We start from the raw sequence: 22134 nt of genomic DNA on the forward strand, positions 1-22134 counted from the left end.
AAAAATAGATGTATGGATGTAGATGTGGATGTATGGATATGAATGTGGATGTGGATGTGGATATATGTATGGATGTGAATATACGATATGTGATGTGAAGGAATAATGAAGTGTTGAGATGGAAAATGATGTGATGGGATGAGTATACATATAAATGGAATATGGAATAAGTAATGTGGATTAATGAGGGATAATGTGGAAAAATGAAAGTTAAAATAGAAACTGTATTGTAAACTGTTTGTAAATGCTGTTTGTAAATGACTGTTTTATGTCAAGATTGCTGGGGAAGCATTGTGACCATCTTATGATTAAGGTCGTGGAGACCTAACTGATAATGTTGCAACTGCTGACGGAGAGTCAATGAAGGACGTCTCGCGTAGCAAGGTCGGCCGAGGTCTTGACCAGCCTCGGTGCAATTAAAATGGCGAGCTTCCGGTACGGTGGATGAGGGGCCAAGGAAGCGGCCTATGAGTGAAGCGCTAGGTCACCTGCGAAGGATCCTAGAGGGTGCTGACCATACGGTGCTCGGGCTCTGGGTCGCCTAGGATACCCACGCGTGCGTCGAGGAAGATATTGGAACAGAGTTGGAGTTGTTTTCTGAAATCGGGCATGGATCTGGTTGATTGACCTTGTCCATGGCTCTTTATATGGATCTATTGGTTGATCTTGCTGATCTTCAACGAGAGTCCATCTTGATAAGTGATTATATTGCCGAGTATTATGGGCTAGGGATTAGGAAACGGCCCCTGAGTGGACAGGTGGTGAACGTCCTAGTTACCAATGATGCCATAGATACTCTGATGAAGGAATGATGGAAAAATTGAGAATCAACTGGATAAATTGGAAGATGGTGATCCGTGATACTATGGTTTTATTAAAGGATTGTTTTAAACTGGTTGAATCTGTGAAAAGGCAATTTCATATTGGGTGTGTGAGTGGTGTGACTAGTTTTATTTTACATGAACATCTGGCTAGGGGGCCTTGGAACTCTTTTCCTTGGTACCCGGGACAAAACCTAACCAAATTCTTAATTGGATCCCATCACTACAGTGGTTGGGCGGTTGGCTAACCCATGGGATCGGATGGGGTTAGGCTGGACTGATGGATCCGTAAATCGAGACTCAAACTTTTGTTTTTACGATAGATAAAATAAATCCCGGACAGTAACTGTTCTATGGATAGGAATCAACGGCTGTGCCTCTTGAATGGGGAAAAAAGCGTTGATCCCAATGATCCAAGTGCAAGTTCTTCCTTAATCTGACCATGTATCTTATAGATGCAATTGGATCAGCTCGATCAGAAACATTCTTGACTACGTTAGAGTAAAAAATTATCCTGGTGGAATCGCCCGTGCTTTCCGGTAAAGGAAGTTTTTCCGGGTTCGGTTTTGGAACAACCGACGGATTAGTCTCTTATCCGGATATCCGTGGGTGAGGCCCCGAATGTGGGACCCCTGTCCCGCGCGAGAAGTGCTACTTCCGCTGTTAGTATCCCGAATCTGTTGCTCGGTGGGAACAGGGATCTTACAGTTGGTATCAGAGCCTTTGGTTAATAAAGATCAACTAAGAAGACAAATATATCAAAAATTTATCAAGAAACACAAAAAGGTTATAATTGTGTGATATAATTCATACAATTTGATATCCAAACTGAAATTCGTATTTTGGTAATTGGGTCTTCAGATGGAAGTACCGCAATTATATAGAATCCCTGACTTGCTTGAGGCCTAGACATGATAGTATTTACCTTATAATTCCAAGGGCCGTGACTACCCGTATATACCGAGAGTATACTGTAGCTCTTTACTGACAGTATATACGAGTAAATCTAAGACTTGAAATTATAAGCGTTAATGCTATCTAGATGATGATTTCGAATGTGATTGATATGATTTTTAATTCTGTTTGAGAATTGATGAATTGATTTGGATTCTGATTGAAAATGCTGATTGAAAAATGTTGATTTTTAAAAATTAGTTGAAATATAATGAAACCACAATGAGGGGGAATGGGACGAATCCCTGTGATGATATTCATAACTAGAATGATGATAATGAATTCAGCAAATCACTATGAGGTTAGTGGGTTGTGTGATTGCTATTGTTAATATTTGACCGGTAGATCAAGTTAAGGGATGTCAAATTGAGAACTTGCTTGACTGAAATTTCCGTGGAGGAATGTTCCGAAGGAAACTTTTCGGTCTAATGGACCATTATCGTGTTAAAGATATGAATGACATGATCTGAATGAATTGTTATTTAATGATGAGTTCTATATAAGGGATATTTATCCCAGTGTTCTGTTGGGTTGACCAGAATATAAGGAACCCCAGAATAAAATTGGATCTTAAGAAAAAGAGCTGTCCTCTACCTTGCGAGATGAGGACATCTTGCACTTTTTAAGTGGGGTAGAATGTAAGATTTCTCCCCAGCCTTCGAGGTATACAGGAGTAAGAATCTCCCTTTCTGATCTTATAATTATTCCCTCTCTAAAATAAAAGAAAGTTTCTGTTTAAAAAAAGGAAGACCCTTTCCCTAGAATACTCTCAGGAGTCCCACCTGTTTTAAGGATTTAGAACAATGAGTTTAGAAGTGAGAATCGGTGTTTTGGATACCAAGGTTTTGGTTTTCATTCGAGTACGGCCCAAAAGAAGTTCTTTATCTCTTGGGAAGTATAAGAAGTTATCCCCCAGATATTGTGAGCCTTATATCTGAATTCAATGAAAGTAGGTGACTTAGCCTACAAGCTTCTTTTATCTCCTCATCTCAAAATTCTTAATGCCTTCTATAGAAAAATGTGTCAAACCCAAATCATAGAAAGACGGTAAAACTTCAGGGGCAAGTTACCGTTGGCTTCTAAGTTACGCTAGCTCCTTCCTTTATATAAGTCGTAACCTTTAACTGTCGCTCACAGTAATCTTACTTCCATCGATCTCCCTTCTTCTTAATCTCCTTCATGGCTTGGCAACAGGAATTAGTTTTATCCATGATGATTTCTCACCTTCAAGACGCAAGAGAGTCTGTGAAGAAAGACTTTATAGAACAGTATGAGCGCTCACTTTTTCCTCACCTAGGAACTTCTGTAGCTCAGACCAAATGGCGGACCTATCAAAACATAACTAGGGTAACACCCTGGGGTCAGCAGCACTTTCGTAACAATGTCCGCTTGGCCATGGTTATTGAAGCCTTGGGTTTGGGTCCCCGATACTACTACGTCATGAGATCAAGGCATCTTGGGTTTTCTGAGCGGGTCTTCTTACTGGCGTGTTTTCTTCCTCATGAGAAGATATGCCTTTACCCCGTTTTTGGCTTGCCTCCTCAGAGGTCCTTTTGTTAGATCACCTCATACCACTGAGATAGGTGCGGCAATAACCAGCAGAATCATTCCCATAGATGAGTTACCCTATACTTGTGCAGCTTGTGAGGACTGCTTTTGTGACCATATGATGGACGGGCTTATGGAAGTGTAAAGAGTTCTTCTATCTTTACTGTATAAGTTCCGAGAATGAATAAAGTTTAAATCTTGTTCTTATTTTGAATCTTGCTCTCTTTAAGACTTTTCTTGGTGGTTAATCTTGATTAAAATTTTTCTCTAAGTCTCATATTCGTGCATCTTGCGAAATTATCTCAAGTTGCGAGATGAGGACATCTCGCGTTTTTTAAGTGGGGTAGAATGTAAGATTCCTTCCCCAACCCACTTTTTTTGATGTCTAGTATCTTCCCCTGTAATCAATCACTCTTCAGAAATATAAAGACCTTGTTTCTAACTATTTTAACCTAGAGAGAGAAAATATTCTAGAGAGAGAATATTCAGATTTTGAATATTTTTGGATAGAAAAATATCTCATATAATTAAGATGAATTCCCCTGAATCAGAAATTCAAAAAGAATTTTCAAATGTGCAATTGAAATTAATTGAAAATAGGTATAAAGAACCTTAGTCTAAGGGTCTAGATTTTCAGAAATCTTTAGACTATGGTCCAATTAAGGTTCCTATGGGCCAATAGCATCAATACATGTGTAGGGAGGAGATAAATCCAATTTGTAAAAAGAAGATACCCAAAAATGAGTAAATGCTCACATAAGGTGAAGAGTTGAAAATGTACAAGGTTTATTAGTAAAAAACTATGAGCAATATTAAAAATATGAGATATTTTGGGTATCCAAAAAGGAGTAAATGCTCACATAAGATGAAGAGTTGAAAATGTACAAGGTTTATTAGTAAAAAAAAAACTATGACACATATGTAAGGAAGAGGAGTTCTTTAAAGGAGGTGCATATTTCACATAAGAGGAAGAGTTGAAAATGTACAAGGTTTATTAGTAAAAAAACCATGAGCAATATTAAAAATATGAGATATTTTGGGTATCCAAAAAGGAGTAAATGCTCACATAAGATGAAGAGTTGAAAATGTACAAGGTTTATTAATAAAAAAAACTATGACACATATGTAAGGAAGGAGAGTTCTTTAAAGGAGGTGCATATTTCACATGCTTGAATAAGTTTTAAACTCATAAAAATTGAGATATTTTATCTCTCCTCTCTCCTCATTCAAGTCTAGTTCCAAAAAGTTAGCTTAACTGACCTTAAAATGGTCAAAAAGTGACCAAACCGACTTGGAAAATTCTAGAATCAGTTTGTTTGGTTAGGAGCTCAAATTTTCCTATAAATAGAAGCCTCCCCTTGTTGAAAAAAATATAGTGTCTTATGCATTGTTACTCTACTCCACCTAAGCCAAGAACTATGAATTCTTTATGTAGATATAGTGTCTTATGCATTGTTACTCTATTCCACCTAAGCCAAGAACTATGAATTCTTTAATAATTCACTAGTTTTGACACTTCTCTCTTTCTTAAATCCCCATTGGTGGCTCCATCAACATACTAAACCAATTGATTGGTTGGGGGCCTCTACCGTGATCAAAGAATCAAGCAAATTATAAGATAAGTATAGTGAATTTTGATCTTTTCTATGATTCTCCCTTCTCAACCCCTCTCAAGCTTGAGAAGCTTAATTGGTATGGTTTTTTAAATGCTATTGAAGTTAATTGGTGAATAGTAGTGAAGAGTTACATAATTTAATAAATGCTATTGAAGTTAATTTCCATTTATATTTAATTCTAATGGTTTTTCTCTCTCTCACTTAAGAAATGATCATACTCATGACCCTTTTCAATCCAAATGAAGCTTTTCATAAGGCTTTTCTTTAATCCAAGATTAAGCTATGCTTGAAGCCAAATTAATGGCTTTTTTCTATGCTTTTAGTTTATGTATATTGATGATTCAATCCATTATGGATTGATGATCCAATTAGAGACCATTCTAATTATTTCCTTAATGATAAGCTTTATCCCTTAGAAAAAATTGAGATTTATCAGTCATAGTAGCCGAGCTATGGCAAAATTTTTATAGAAATTACGCATAAGATAATTTCATTCAAAGCATAAAAAGAGGACTTCCTACCATATTCTAGGAACTATCATCCTAGATTAATTAAAAGAATTTTATTATGCATGGAGATGTGGATGTATGCATGTAGGTGTAGATGTATGGATGTGAGTGTGAATGTGGAGGTGGATGTATGCATGGAGATGTGGATGTATGCATGTAGAAGTAGATGTATAGATGAGGATGTGGATGTATGCATGTAGATGTAGATGTATAGATGTGGATGTATGCATGTAGATGTAGATGTATAGATGTGGATGTGGATGTGGAGGTTGATGTATGCATGTAGATGTAGATGTGGATGTGGATGTGGATGTGGAGGTGGATGTATGCATGTAGATGTAGATGTATAGATGTGGATGTGAATGTGGAGGTGGATGTATGCATATAGATGTAGATGTATGGAGGAGAATGTAAATGTGGAAGTGGATGTATGCATAGAGATGTGGATGTGTGCATGTAGATGTGAATGTACGCCTATAGATGTGGATGTATGGATGTGAATGTGCATGTAGATGTGGATGTATGGATGTGGATGTATGAATGTGCATGTAGATGTGGATGTAAAAATAGATGTATGGATGTAGATGTGGATGTATGGATATGAATGTGGATGTGGATGTGGATATATGTATGGATGTGAATATACGATATGTGATGTGAAGGAATAATGAAGTGTTGAGATGGAAAATGATGTGATGGGATGAGTATACATATAAATGGAATATGGAATAAGTAATGTGGATTAATGAGGGATAATGTGGAAAAATGAAAGTTAAAATAGAAACTGTATTGTAAACTGTTTGTAAATGCTGTTTGTAAATGACTGTTTTATGTCAAGATTGCTGGGGGAGCATTGTGACCATCTTGTGATTAAGGTCGTGGAGACCTAACTGATAATGTTGCAACTGCTGACGGAGAGTCAATGAAGGACGTCTCGCGTAGCAAGGTCGGCCGAGGTCTTGACCAGCCTCGGTGCAATTAAAATGGTGAGCTTCCGGTACGGTGGATGAGGGGCCAAGGAAGCGGCCTATGAGTGAAGCGCTAGGTCACCTGCGAAGGATCCTAGAGGGTGCTGACCATACGGTGCTCGGGCTCTGGGTCGCCTAGGATACCCACGCGTGCGTCGAGGAAGATATTGGAACAGAGTTGGAGTTGTTTTCTGAAATCGGGCATGGATCTGGTTGATTGACGTTGCTGGTCTTCAATGGATGAGTCCATGGCTCTTTATATGGATCTGTTGGTTGATCTTGCTGATCTTCAACGAGAGTCCATCTTGATAAGTGATTATATTGCCGAGTATTATGGGCTAGGGATTAGGAAACGGCCCCTGAGTGGACAGGTCGTGAACGTCCTAGTTACCAATGATGCCATAGATACTCTGATGAAGGAATGATAGGAAAATTGAGAATCAACTGGATAAATTGGAAGATGGTGATCAGTGATACTATGGTTTTATTAAAGGATTGTTTTAAACTGGTTGAATCTGTGAAAAGGCAATTTCATATTGGGTGTGTGAGTGGTGTGACTAGTTTTATTTTGCATGAACATCCGGCTAGGGAGCCTTGGAACTCTTTTCCTTGGTACCCAGGACAAAACCTAACCAAATTCTTAATTGGATCCCATCACTACAGTGGTTGGGCGGTTGGCTAACCCATGGGATCGGATGGGGTTAGGCTGGACTGATGGATCCGTAAATCGAGACTCAAACTTTTGTTTTTACGATAGATAAAATAAATCCCGGACAGTAACTGTTCTATGGATAAGAATCAACGGCTGTGCCTCTTGAATGGGGAAAAAAGCGTTGATCCCAATGATCCAAGTGCAAGTTCTTCCTTAATCTGACCATGTATCTTATAGATGCAATTGGATCAGCTCGATCAGAAACGTTCTTGACTACGTTAGAGTAAAAAATTATCCTGGTGGAATCGCCCGTGCTTTCCGGTAAAGGAAGTTTTTCCGGGTTTGGTTTTGGAACAACCGACGGATTAGTCTCTTATCCGGATATCCGTGGGTGAGGCCCCGAATGTGGGACCCCTGTCCCGCGCGAGAAGTGCTACTTCCGCTGTTAGTATTCCAAATCTGTTGCTCGGTGGGAACAGGGATCTTACATGTTTGATGAAATGAGTAGCTGGTATATTACTGAGAAAGATGCCATATAACTGGAAATGTGATTGCACAGAATGCAAGTTATCAATCACAATCATTGAGTAGACGTGGAGAGTCGTCTTATGTTGGGTCTCTTGATAGACCATGGAGTGGCAGGCTGCGCCAAAATACCAGTCCTGAAAATTTAGGTGGTACATCACGAAAAGGCAAAGAGAAGGTTAGTGAGACTCTTGGTATGGCCGACATTTATGCAGACCAATATTATGTTGATGGAGAGTCTAATGGCTCGGAGCAGAGCCTTAATGATGAGCTTGGGATTCTAGCTATTAGAACATCTGGTGTAAGAAAGGCAAGAGAAGCTGTAAAAATGCCAACAAGTAGTGATCATGGACAACATATGTCAGGGAGATTCAAAAAACTTATTGATAGGTTGACATATGATGGCTGTGTCGCTCATCATTATGCATATATGATGAGCTGTGTCGCTCATCATTATGCATATATGGCTGAAGTTGTGCAAGATGTTGAACCCACATGTTTTGAAGAAGCTGTTGGGAATTTAGATTGGGAGAAAGTCATGGATGAAGAAATGGTTGCATTGCATGCAAATGAGACTTGGGAATTGGTGCCATTACTTGAGGACAAGAAGGCTATTGGATGCAAGTAGGTGTACAAAATAAAGCACAACTTAGATGGAAGTATTTGTTGGATAAATGTAATCCCAACTCCTTAGTCCAAATTAATATGTGGTGGATAGGCTAGTGGTCAGTGGTGGTTGGTGTGTAAAGCCTACAAATGGTTGGTGCATGTTGTTCATGCAACTCATGCAACTAAAAATAGGGTAGAGAGATCTCTAAATAAGGTACAAGTCGTGATCAAGTGATTATGTAAGTTTGGTTCATGTCTAATCACAGTTAGTGTCTTCTTGTGTTAATCTCATATCAATTTTCTGCATATACCAATTTTTGTCCCTCATATTCATGATGTCTTGTACAATATTTGATCCACCTTGAGTATGTTTTGATCAATCTTCATAGCTTAGTTATCATATCCAACATTTGGTATCAAAGCTTGACTCAATTAGGCTTAGTTTATTAGCAAAAACCCTAATCAATTTCTTAATCACCATAGTCAGTTTTTTTTGTTTGAACCACTTGCTGTAGTTTGCATCCGTGCTTGCACCTGAGGGGATGAAACCCTAATCTTTTGATATAGCCTTCTTGCCTTGGTCCCACGCATCCCCTACAACGAAGCTCACATGTCAATTTTATCGCACCTAGGCGAATTTCCCATCGCCATCACCGCAGCTCGATTTCTGCAGTTTTGAACCATTCATCGTCGTCTCTTCAAATTTAGCCAATTCCTTTCAGGTGTTGCAAGTCCATTATGTGAAGATTCAGCACACAAAATTTGGAGGCATATGGTCCACTGTAGCAGCTGCACGCATCGTTTTTTCAGTCGCCTCTTTTCTGCAGTTTCTGCTCCAACTACATGGTGATACCTATTTTGATTTATATTGATGATATTTTTACTATTTGGGCTTAAATCATCTATGTGAGCAAGTTCTCAACATTAATCATCATATTTCATCATCACGAGTTCCAAATTTCTCGACAAATTCAACGAAACTGGGTTCCATACCTGGCAAATGGATGTATGCATGTAGATGTGGATGTATGGATATGAATGTGGATGTATGGATGTAGATACAGATATGAACGTATGTATGTGGATGTGGATGTATGAATGAGGATGTGAAAATAAATGTATGCATGTAGATGTGGATGTATGGATGTGAATGTGGATGTGGATGTGGATATATGGATGTGGATATGGATGTGTATGTATGAATGCGGATATGAGATTGGATGTATGATGTGGATGTACGAACATGGATGTGTATGTAGAATAATGAATGTGAATGTGTATGTGAAATAATGTATCGTCGATATGAGTGAATGGATGAGAATGAGTACACATATGAATGGAATGTGAAATAAGTAATGTGTACTGAGGAGGGATAATGTGGAAAGACGAGAGTTCGATATAGAAACTGTATTTGTGACCTGTCTGTAAATGACTGTTTTATGTCAAGAATGCTGGGGAAGCATTTTGACCGTCTTGTGGATTAAGGTCATGGAGACCTAACTAATAAAGTTGCAACTGCTGACGGAGAGTCAATGGAGGACGTCTCGCGTAGTAAGGTCGACCGAGGTCTTGACCAGCCTCGGTTCGATTTAAATGGTGAGCTTCCGGTACGGTGGATGAGGGACCAAGGAAGCGGCCTATGAGTGAAGCGCTAGGTCACCTGCAAAGGATCCTAGAGGGTGCTGACCATACGGTGCTCGGGCTCTGGGTCGCCGAAGATACCCACACGTGTGTCGTGGAAGATATTGGAACAAGGAGTAAGAGTTGTTTTTTGAAACCGGGCATGGATCTGGTTGATTGACCTTGCTGGTCCTCAACGGATGAGTCCATGGCTCTCTTATATGGATCTGTTGATTGATCTTGCTGATCTTCAACAAGGATTCCATCTTGATTTTTATATGTGAAAATATTGCCGGGTACTATGAGCTAGGAACTATTGAAAAGGTCCCTAAATGAACAGGTGGTGAGCGTTCTGGTTGCCAATGATGCCATAAGTACACCGATGAATGAATGATTGGAAATTTGGATTCAACCAGAGATTTTGAAGATTGTCATCAGTGACATAATGGTGTCATTAAAGGATTGTTTTAAAGTTAGTTGATGGAAAGGAAGGGAGGGAGAAAGAGGGAGGGCAGGAGAAGGAGAAGGAGAGAGAGGGAGGTGGGAGAGAGAAAGGGAGGGAGAGAGAGGAGAGAGAGTGGGAGAAGGAGAGGAAGGAGGGAAGGGTGGTAGACCGAAAGGGAGGGAGAGAGAGGGAGGGTGGGAGAAGGAGAGAGAGAGAGAGAGGGAGGGTGGGAGAGATAAAGGAAGGGAGAGAGAGGTGAGAGACAGAGGGCGAGAGAAGGAGAGAGAGGGAGGGAGGGTGGGAGAGAGAAAGGGAGGGAGGGAGAGGAGAGGAGAGAGGGAAGAGGGTGGGAGGAGGGAGGAGGGAGGGAAGGGTGGGAGAGCAAAAGGGAGGGAGAGAGAGGAGAGAGAGGGAGGGTGGAACAAGGAGAGAGAGGGAGGGAAGGAGAAGGAGAGAGGGAAGAGTGGAAGAAGGAGAGGAGCGAGGGAAGGGTGGGAGAGCAAAAGGGAGGGAGAGAGAGGAGAGAGATGGAGGGTGGGAGAGAGAAAGGGAGGGAAGAGAGATGGGGAGAGAAGAGGGGGGAGAAGGACAGAGAGGGTAGTATGGGATGGGAGCTAGTGGGATAAGGAGAGAGATAGAGAGAGAGAGTAGAGTAGAGTAGAGTAGTTTATTATCATCCCCCACGGAAGGCCAAATTATGACCCATGGGACCTTTCCAGATATACAATGAATCTCCTTCCCCATGGTAGGAAAGGGTAGCTACGGTGAAAGAACGATCTATGTAGCGTGGTTCTCCCGAAAGCGTAACATGCAAGTGATGAGAGCCCCTAACTTCAATATATGAGTAGTGGTCAAAAACTGGTGAAGTGGCCCCTATAAAGGGATATCAAAGTCAGCCCGTATGTGTGCATATGCTGGGCATGTCATAATCATGTGCTCCTTTGATTCTACACTCTGTAGTCCACACAGCTTGCATAACCTCGTCTCTCGTGCCTGTCCACTCCATGCACCTGTCTCGATCAATAAAGTGTGGGATCGAGTTCGAAGTCGTGCAATACTCCGTCTAAATGCCACTGAGAGAGAGAGAGGGAGAGAGAGGGAAGAGGGTGGAAAGGAGAGAGAGGGAGGGTGGGATGGGCTAGGCTAGGCTGGGCTAGGCTGGTGGTGGCAATAGTTAGAAAGAGATAGTTCAAGTAGAGAGAGAGGACAGCCAAGAAAAGCTCCATCCACCAAGCTCCCTCAAAAATCACACTCATCACACAAGGAAAGTGTGGGTGTATTTCATGGAGAAGAGTGAAATTTTCACTCATTTTCAGAATTTCAGAGTGATGGGGCTGAAAAGAGACAAGAAACCATGTGAAGTTCCAAAGGTCAGATGGAACTTCTCCAATGAGTTCTTTGATTTCTTGTGGAAGAATGGCATTCAGAGGCAATTTACATGTAGATACACTCCGCAACAAAATGGAGTTGCTGAGCGAAAAAACATGCACATTACAGAGATAGCACGAGCATTGATTGACAAAGAAGAATATGCCGCATAGTTATTGGGCTCAAGCTGTTTTGACAACAGTCTATATCATGAACAGGACTCCTACTACAACCATACATGATGTAATGCCAGAGGACAAATTCAATGGCAAGAAACATGATTTGTCTCTCTTGAATGTATTGCCTATGTGCATGTGCCACATGAGTTACGTACGAAGCTGGACCCAAAGGTAGAAAAATGTGTGTTTATTAGATATTCCCTTGAGCAAAAGGGATATAGATGCTATAACCCTACTACACATGAGTTGAGGGAAAGCAAAGATATTGTGTTTGATGAAATGAGTAGCTGGTATGTTACTGAGAAAGATGCCATATAACTGGAAATGTGATTGCACAGAATGCAAGTTATTAATCACAATCATTGAGTAGACCTGGAGAGTCGTCTTATGTTGGGTCTCTTGGTAGACCATGGAGTGGCAGGCTGCGCCAAAATACCAGTCCTGAAAATTTAGGTGGTACATCACGAAAAGGCAAAGAGAAGGTTAGTGAGACTCTTGGTATGGCCGACATTTATGCAGACCAATATTATGTTGATGGAGAGTCTAATGGCTCGGAGCAGAGCCTTAATGATGAGCTTGGGATTCTAGCTATTAGAACATCTGGTGTAAGAAAGGCAAGAGAAGCTGTAAAAATGCCAACAAGTAGTGATCATGGACAACATATGTCAGGGAGATTCAAAAAACTTATTGATAGGTTGACATATGATGGCTGTGTCGCTCATCATTATGCATATATGATGAGCTGTGTCGCTCATCATTATGCATATATGGCTGAAGTTGTGCAAGATGTTGAACCCACATGTTTTGAAGAAGCTGTTGGGAATTTAGATTGGGAGAAAGTCATGGATGAAGAAATGGTTGCATTGCATGCAAATGAGACTTGGGAATTGGTGCCATTACTTGAGGACAAGAAGGCTATTGGATGCAAGTAGGTGTACAAAATAAAGAACAACTTAGATGGAAGTATTTGTTGGATAAATGTAATCCCAACTCCTTAGTCCAAATTAATATGTGGTGGATAGGCTAGTGGTCAGTGGTTGGTGTGTAAAGCCTACAAATGGTTGGTGCATGTTATTCATGCAACTCATGCAACTAAAAATAGGGTAGAGGAGTCTCTAAATAAGGTACAAGTCGTGATCAAGTGATTATGTAAGTTTGGTTCATGTCTAATCACAGTTAGTGTCTTCTTGTGTTAATCTCATATCAATTTTCTGCATATACCAATTTTTGTCCCTCATATTCATGATGTCTTGTACAATATTTGATCCACCTTGAGTATGTTTTGATCAATCTTCATAGCTTAGTTATCATATCCAACATTTGGTATCAGAGCTTGACTCAATTAGGCTTAGTTTATTAGCAAAAACCCTAATCAATTTCTTAATCACCATAGTCAGTTTTTTTTTGTTTGAACCACTTGCTGTAGTTTGCATCCGTGCTTGCACCTGAGGGGATGAAACCCTAATCTTTTGATATAGCCTTCTTGCCTTGGTCCCACGCATCCCCTACAACGAAGCTCACACGTCAATTTTATCGCACCTAGGCGAATTTCCCATCGCCATCACCGCAGCTCGATTTTTGCAGTTTTGAACCATTCATCGTCGTCTCTTCAAATTTAGCCAATTCCTCTGAGGTGTTGCAAGTCCATTATGTGAAGATTCAGCACACAAAATTTGGAGGCATATGGTCCACTGTAGCAGCTGCACGCATCGTTTTTTCAGCCGCCTCTTTTCTGCAGTTTCTGCTCCAACTACATGGTGATACCTATTTTGATTTATATTGATGATATTTTTACTATTTGGACTTAAATCATCTATGTGAGCAAGTTCTCAACATTAATCATCATATTTCATCATCATGAGTTTCAAATTTCTCGACAAATTCAACGAAACTGGGTTCCATACTACCTGGCAAATCAAGGTGCAAGGCTACCTCATGAAGAAAAGTCTGTGGAGTATGGTCAAGCCACTTACTGAAGATGAAGCAGGTATTTCTGCTGCAGTTACAAGAGCTACAACGGCTGCACTTCAAGCAAAAGATGAACAAGCACTTGCTATTATCATTACTGCTTTAGAAGATGATTTTATTCATTATATTGATGATGTTGAGTCAGCTATGGAAGCTTGGGAATTATTAGAACGTACTTTTGGTGCAAAGGCAAAGCATTCCAAGATCAGTTTGAAGATGCAACTCTTTGATTTAACCATGGAGAGTAATGAAAATTTAGCAGCTTTGATTAATAGGTTGAAGAGCTTAATGACACAGTTGGTTTATGTTAAATCTCCTATTCCTGAAGAAGATGCTATTGCTATCCTGCTTAAAAGCTTACCTTCAAGCTTTAGACAAACTGTAACGGTACTTAAAGAGAAGGAGCCAGTCCCTTCTTTGGAAAGTATCATAAATTCTTTGCAGGAAGAAGACAAGAAGATTACAAAGGATGTGATAGATCCTTATGCATATACTGTTACTACGACATCGGCAAAGAAGAAGTGTACTATTTGTGGTCGTATAAATCATCTTACTAAGGATTGTTTCTCCAAACATCCTTGTGAGTATTGTGGAAAGACGAATCATCCATCCTCAAAGTGCTACCAAAAAGATCAAAAGCAAGCAAAGGCACATGTGGTTGAAGAAGTCAACCAACAAGAAGAAACAAATCTTTGTTCTAGTCTTAGTATTAAAGATGTAGATGAGGAGTATGCTTTTTAGATTATGTCATGTATGTGGTTGAGTCAAGACTTATGTTGTTCCAACTTGACGAGTTGTAGAGGAGAGTACACTACCCTATGTTGTTGTTAAGGGGGGACTCTTACTCATTGTGTCAAGGAGGTTTGTTAGACTTGATTCATGTTTTGTAAGAAGTTGGTCTTAAGGGGGGATGTTGTTCATGCAACTCATGCAACTAAAAATAGGGTAGAGGAGTCTCTAAATAAGGTACAAGTCATGATCAAGTGATTATGTAAGTTTGGTTCATGTCTAATCATAATTAGTGTTTTGTGTTAATCTCATATCAATTTTCTGCATATACCAATTTTTGTCCCTCATATTCATGATGTTTTGTACAATCTTTGATCCACCTTGAGTATGTTTTGATCAATCTTCATAGCTTAGTTATCATATCCAACATTTGGTATCAGAGCTTGACTCAATTAGGCTTAGTTTATTAGCAAAAGTCCTAATCAATTTCTTAATCACCATAGCGAGTTTTTTTTTGTTTGAACCACTTGTTGTAGTTTGCATCCGTGCTTGCACCTGAGGGGAAGAAACCCTAATCTTTTGATATAGCCTTCTTGCCTTGGTCCCACACATCCCCTACAACAAAGCTCACACGTCAATTTTATCGCAGCTAGGTGAATTTCCCATCACCATTAGCGCAGCCCGATTTCTGCAGTTTTGAACCATTCGTCATCGTCTCTTCAAATTGAGCCAATTCCTCCAAGGTATTGCAAGTCCATTATGTGAAGATTCAGCACACAAAATTTGGAGGCATATGGTCCATTGTAGCAGCTGCACGTATCGTTTTTTTCAGTCGTCGATTTTCTGCAGTTTCTGCTCCAACTTTATGGTGATACCTATTTTGATTTATATTGATGATATTTTTACTATTTGGGCTTAAATCATCTATGTGAGCAAGTTTTTAACATCAATCATCATATTTCATCATCATGAGTTCCAAATTTCCCGACAAATTCAACGAAACTGGGTTCCATATACCTGGCAAATCAAGGTGAAGGGCTACCTCATGAAAAATTTGTGGAGTATGGTCAAGCCACTTACTGAAGATGAAGCAGGTATTTCTGCTGCAGTTACAAGAGCTACAACGGCTGCACTTCAAGAAAAAGATGAACAAGCACTTGCTATTATCATTACTGCTTTAGAAGATGATTTTATTCATTATATTGATGATGTTGAGTCAGCTATGGAAGCTGGGGAATTATTAGAACGTACTTTTGGTGCAAAGGCAAAGCATTCCAAGATCAGTTTGAAGATGCAACTCTTTGATTTAACCATGGAGAGTAATGAAAATTTATTAGCTTTGATTAACAGGTACAAGTCGTGATCAAGTGATTATGTAAGTTTGGTTCATGTCTAATCATAATTAGTGTCGTCTTGTATTAATCTCATATCAATTTTCTCCATATACCAGTTTTTGTCCCTCATATTCATGATGTTTTGTAGAATCTTTGATCCACCACATATTAATTTGGACTAAGGAGTTGGGATTACATTTATCCAACAGTATAAGCAAGTATAAATCAAGATTGGTTGCCAAAGGTTATGCTCAAATGTATGGCATTGATTATGATGAGGAGACGTTCAATCCCGTTGCCAAGATGGCAACCGTGAGAGCTGTTATTACGGTGGCTACATCGAAAGGATGGGTTTTACACCAAATGGATGTTAAGAATGCGTTCTTGCATAGTGATTTGCAAGAAGAGGTGTATATGGATCAGTCACCAGAATATGAAGATGAGGGTCTCCCTAATTTTGTATGCAAGTTGCGTAAAGCCTTGTATGGCTTAAAACAGGCATGTAGAGCCTTGGCATGATAAGATAGCACAATATCTTATCACCATTGGTTTTCATGTAGCAGATGCTGATCATTCACTCTATGTGCGGAAGAGTGATAGGGGCCTTGTGGTCATCATAATCGATGTGGATGACTTGACTATTGGGGGTGATAGTGGAGAGGAAGTTGAAAGTATGAAATGTCTCCTTAAGCAAAAATTTGACCATGAAGGATTTGGGTGAGCTGAGGTACTTCCTTGGCATTGAGGTCATTAGCATGGCCAAGGGTATATGGCTGTCTCACAGAGGCAATATGCATTGAAAATGCTATCCAAATATAGTATGGCTAGTTGTAAGCCAATTTCTGTGCCATTATATTCAAATGGCAAGTTGAGTGCAGTTGCAGGTGAGATTTTGGAGAACCCCACTATGTACAGGAAGATAGTGTGGGTAGCTTGATCTACATGAGGATCACCAGGCCAGATTTGAACTATACAATTGGATTGCATAGTCAGTTTATGTAGGTTCCTTGAAAGCCACATTTGGATGGTGTGAGGCGTAGATGGCGCTATGTGAAGTCTACAAAAGACTATGGTATCTTTTATGAGGCCGGTAGGGAGTTGCAGGTGTTTGGATACACCAATGCAGATTGGGCTAGTAGTATCGCAGATAGGAGATCTACCAATGGATTTATATTTTCCTTTGGGAGTGGTGCTGTGACATGGAGCAGCAAGAAGCAACCAACAGTTGCCTTGTTGAGTGTATAAAGCAAAGTATAGGAGTCCTGCAATGGCAGCATGTGAGGTAGCTTGGTTGCGCAAGCTACTTAGTGATTTGGGGTTGCAGGTTGACAGACAGGTTGTCATCTGTTGTGACAACCTTAGCAGTATACACTGAGGAACCTGATTTTTCATGCACGGACCAAACACATAGAGGTCCGCTATCTCTTCATCAAAGAGAGAGAGAGAGTCTTCGCATGAGATATTGATCTCATGTATGTTAGCACCACAAAGGAGCAGGTAGCTGACATTTTCACAAAAGCCTTAGGAGAAGAGAAGCTTTGCAGATTCCGGACTATGCTTGGAGTCCTAGAGATGGAGTTGAGCTTGAGGGGGAGTGTTGAGATGTCAAGCTCAACACGAGCTAACACTTATGATATGCTTGGGTGATCGTTTCTGCCACTTACATCACTGGTGTATTTGGTAGGAAGCTGACATGATAGATCTTCGTCTCAGTGATTCTACAGAGCTGGACTACACTAGTCCACCATTTAGTTATGGCATTCTTATCTTGCCAGCTCACTCACTTAGAGTGTTCACATTATGGACCGCATGTACATATTACTTTAGTACTTATGTTGTATTTTCCTTATCCTTTTTGTAGAACTCTTTTGTGGAGAAGAAGAAGAAGAACCATTTTCAACCTCTCATCTTGTGTGTTCTTTTCTAGGGTTTTTGTGAGTGTGTGTGTACTTGTAAGAGCTCAAGGTCTTCCTCCCTGCATCTTTTCAGTCAACATGTTCAAATTCTTAAGGACTCCTTATGATTCCGTCCAACTTGTATAGTTGTCCTGCAATCAATTGATAAGGGGCTGCTTTTTCGATAAGGTGTTGGGCTCTGTCACATGATTGATGGGTCTCTTCTGGGGAAGACCATTAGACAAATAATGGGCGATCTCTTCGGCCCATTCCGAAATAATGCAGAGTCTAAATAGCGGGGCATCAAGAGTTCATCCTCTACTACTACTCGAAGTTCTCCATTGGGGATGCACAACAAGTGATCGGCATGCTATGAGCCTTTTTGCATAGTCACTCGTGAAATCAAACTCTCGAAGGATTAAGAGCCATTGGGTTATCCTTTCCCCTGCACAAGGCTTATGGACTACGTAGAGAAGTGCCTGATAGTCTACGAAGGATAAAATTTATTAGCCAACATATAACAGCATTACTTCTTCATGGCATAGACCATCAAAAGTCCTTATTGTTCTGTGGTAGTGTATTTTTGTTCACCATCATTTAGCAGCAACATCCATGTTATGCTCTCTTAGGGGAACATTTGCATGAGGTACAAAGGGGCACATCAAGACAGGCATTGCAAAAGATAAGAGAACTTGTGCAAGAGGCAATTTCAGAGGTTGCTACAAGTGGTTCAAGGAAGGTACAAATGGATATCACCAAAATCGTATTGGATGCAGTTGTCTCAGGAAGCATACGAAGAATAAATCAAATATTAGCAACATGGAGTTGTCATATTATTGGAACCCATGCATACCCTGATTCAATGTCAAAGGTAATGTTCTTTCCATATTGACTTTAATTGTTTGGTAATTCTTATAAATGAATGTTTACATAGTTTGTTAAGATGCCCAATTCTCTTGTAGATTCAGGAGGATGGTGTGTGCTTCTAGAATCAACAGTTCAGTGCAAGCAGCAGAGTCAAGTATCCTAGAATTGAAGAGACAATGTGCTTTTGAGTTCTTCCATGGTAGTTGTTTTCCTAGGCAAGTCAGATCGGTGTTATGTGTTTAAAATGTCAACCACAGGGCCTACTGAATCGTATGCACCAAATAGGAGATGGGGATTTGAGGAAGTCTTGGGTTTGTTTTGATCACGTTAGGCATGTGCAAGGATGGACAATAATGGCTGCACATGTATATGATCCAAGGTAGAGTTTAGTATTGTGTTAAGTTCTTAAAAAACTTTGATCTTATTTTTAGTGATTTTCCAATTGTCGTATGATGGCATGTAGCGTGCAAGAGCTCATGAACAATTGCAACTTGTGAAATGAAAGAGGAGGACACAATGGCATAAGTGCTTTTCTAGGAGATGATTAACAATGTTGTGGTCCAAAAAGGTTTCTCCAAGCCAGATTTTTTTGGCTTCATGGGGCTAATGAGGCTGGAGTCAACTCGAGGGCAGTTAAGATTGTCTATAATAATGGACCAGAGAATATATTGGAAGATCATGAGCATTTGTGTCTTTTTCATTAGGGACAAAGCTTGAACATCCATACATTACAATATGTAGTTAGGAATTTTCAGGAAGAGCACAAGCAACTATGTCGTCAGTGGCGTTGTGCATTGAGTAAGGAAGAGACACTTTTAAAGTACAAACACATTAGATCATGGTGGATAAATGGTAAAGTCACTGATGCAAACTTACCAGCCATGGATTGTTGGCTTAGTTGGCTTAGTTAGTGGTATACTAGATATCCCCATTGGAGGAAACATCTTGTAGGGGTAAGTATTGTTTTCTTGGTTCTCGAAAAGAATAACTTGTATTTTGAATCTAAATTGTCAACTTAACCATCTGGTTATAGAATGCAATTGGAGAATGCAATTAACTTAGTTTTCTATTGTAGGATATCAATGATGCTTGTGTGCCGCACATGCTAACTACCAATCTAGCAGAAATGAAGCATGCAAGTTGGTTAGTAGGAGAGGGTTTCAGAGGAGCCATCTCTTTTTATGATGCAGTTGTTTTAGACCTCGCTAATGCCCTCTTGCAATCCACGAAGAAGCATGCATTCATGCAAGGAAAATATCACAGAGCAGGCCCTACAATAACAAAGTTGATGGAGAAGGCCAAAATATCAAAAGCTCCAAATAATCCGTCAAGCAATAGTAGATTGGTGGGGGAATCAGTGTGAGTGGCACACCAATGCACGTGCAACCAAACATTTTTGGTGATAACATTACTATTAGCCGGCATAAAAAATCCACAGTTATAAATCTTGAGGAAGATAACTCATCACATCATCTAGAGTATGTCACAAAAAACTAACCACACAAGAAACAAGGTAGGAGATTAAGCTTTCCACCCACTATTCCTTTAACTACAGGTGGTCAAAAAAATGCAAGGGGAGAGATAACTAAAGCAGAGGTGTAGGAAATTGTGGATAGTGACATACACGATTCAATGTGGGCTATACGTCGAACATCTCTACACAGCAAGGTAACTTGCCAAGGATAGTTAGGTGGCCAAGATGGCAAGTTCAAAAAGAGCATCAAGAACTACGGACAAGGTGTTCTAGGTCCTTCTTTTTATGGTATGAGAGAATGGTTTGGAAATTGGGGGGCAAAGACGTCAGTTCATGTGGTTTTGTATAACAGCAGCGTGGATCATACTTGGAGAGTATGTAACACCATCTGTCAATCACCTGCTAGACCCCTAGTTGTTTGGCCAGTGGGACGAGGTACAAACCTGACTATGGATGAGATTCGAGATTTAGAAGCTGGTGGGTTTGTGTTGCAAAAGGGACAATGTCAGGAAGCAAATCATGTAGGCCAATAGTCAACAAGGTACATAAGTGGTATATCAGATATGGCAGCCAAGAGAATATATTCGACAATTTCAAGTATAGCTATGATCTTTGAGCATTTGGTCATTAAGGTCGAGCAAATGGAAGTGTTTTTAATTGAGAATAAGGAATTACTAGTGCGAAATGAAAAATGCCGGGTGACTATGGGAAAGAATCCATCATACACATGTCCCAATTTGCAAATCAAGGTAGGTGCTAGACGACCATATTGTGCATGCAAGCACCTTTACTTTTATATTTGTGTATCTTTGGGTTAGATGCGAACCATAATATGTTTATACATTAACCCACTCTAAGAAAGGAGGACCTAATAAGCATGTTCAACAACACGAGAACAATGTGAAAAGGACCTAGTACTATTAATGACATTGTACTATAGTTTTGAAAAGATCCTTCATCTTACAAAAATAAAAATGTTTGATATCTCAATTCTCTAACAAGGACTATTTACTTTTCCTTTTTTTTAATGTTTTTGCAGGACAATTAATATGGTTAAATGTCAATGCCTTAAATATGTTCATTCCATTCATCTACTTTTTCAAAAAAAAAAAGTAGATAGAAATGCATCTACTTTTCTAAATTTAGGGAAAAGTCATGCATGTACTTTTTTAAATTTAGAGAAAAGCCATGCATCTACTTTTATAAATTTAGTGGGTAACCATGCAAAGTAGCTTTTTGCTATTTTCTTTGTGTATCTTTAAATTCGATCCTTGCCTCTTACTCTAATCCCTCTTGTTGCCTCCCTCGCCCTCTCATTGTATTGCTCTCTCTCAATCGTTCTCTTCTTTCATGACCATCAACTACCTTTGTTCATCTCTGATGGCTTCTTCTAATGGCCCTAGCTATACTCTAAAGGAAAACCTGGAAAGGGTATGCAACAAAACGGGCAGAGATGCAGCAGAACATCTCAGAATCACGACAGAGGCCCGCAATCTTTGGACAAAGATACTAGCGATGAACTTATTGATTCTAGAGATTTGTTCATGTGCTGTGGTGGAACATGAATATTGGAAGTGCCATCGGTACTTGACAAAGTTTTGGATATATTGATGAAGAGACGGAGGAGCCCTTACGAGAGGAGTTAAAGAATAAAGTAGCCAAAAAAAAGTGTATAGGTGTAGGATTCGTAGGTAGTTATAGTATGTTTTCAATTTTAAACAATGTTAGATTGTAGTAGCCCATGTAATAACCTTTTTTGGAATAAAGTGGTTTCAACTATAGATCACCATGTCTTTTGTATTAATTATGGGTTTGTTGTTGTTATAATTAATTATATCAAATTCTTGGGTTTATTGTATGTTTTGAATAGCAGCGTCATGTTCTTATCTCTCTCACTCCCTCTTTCTTTTAAATAATTAAGCCATGATCTCAATCATAATTGAAAAATTAGTGACCTTAATAAATTTACATTCTTCATTGTTTCTTACGCAAGGCATAGTAGATAGCTTGTATGTATAAATCTTAAAATTATTCACCTTGTTAATTTTACTCA

Source organism: Cibotium barometz, chromosome 40 (genome assembly GCF_041138505.1).
Source record: "Cibotium barometz isolate CiBa-2024 chromosome 40, ASM4113850v1, whole genome shotgun sequence".
NCBI lineage: Eukaryota > Viridiplantae > Streptophyta > Polypodiopsida > Cyatheales > Cibotiaceae > Cibotium > Cibotium barometz.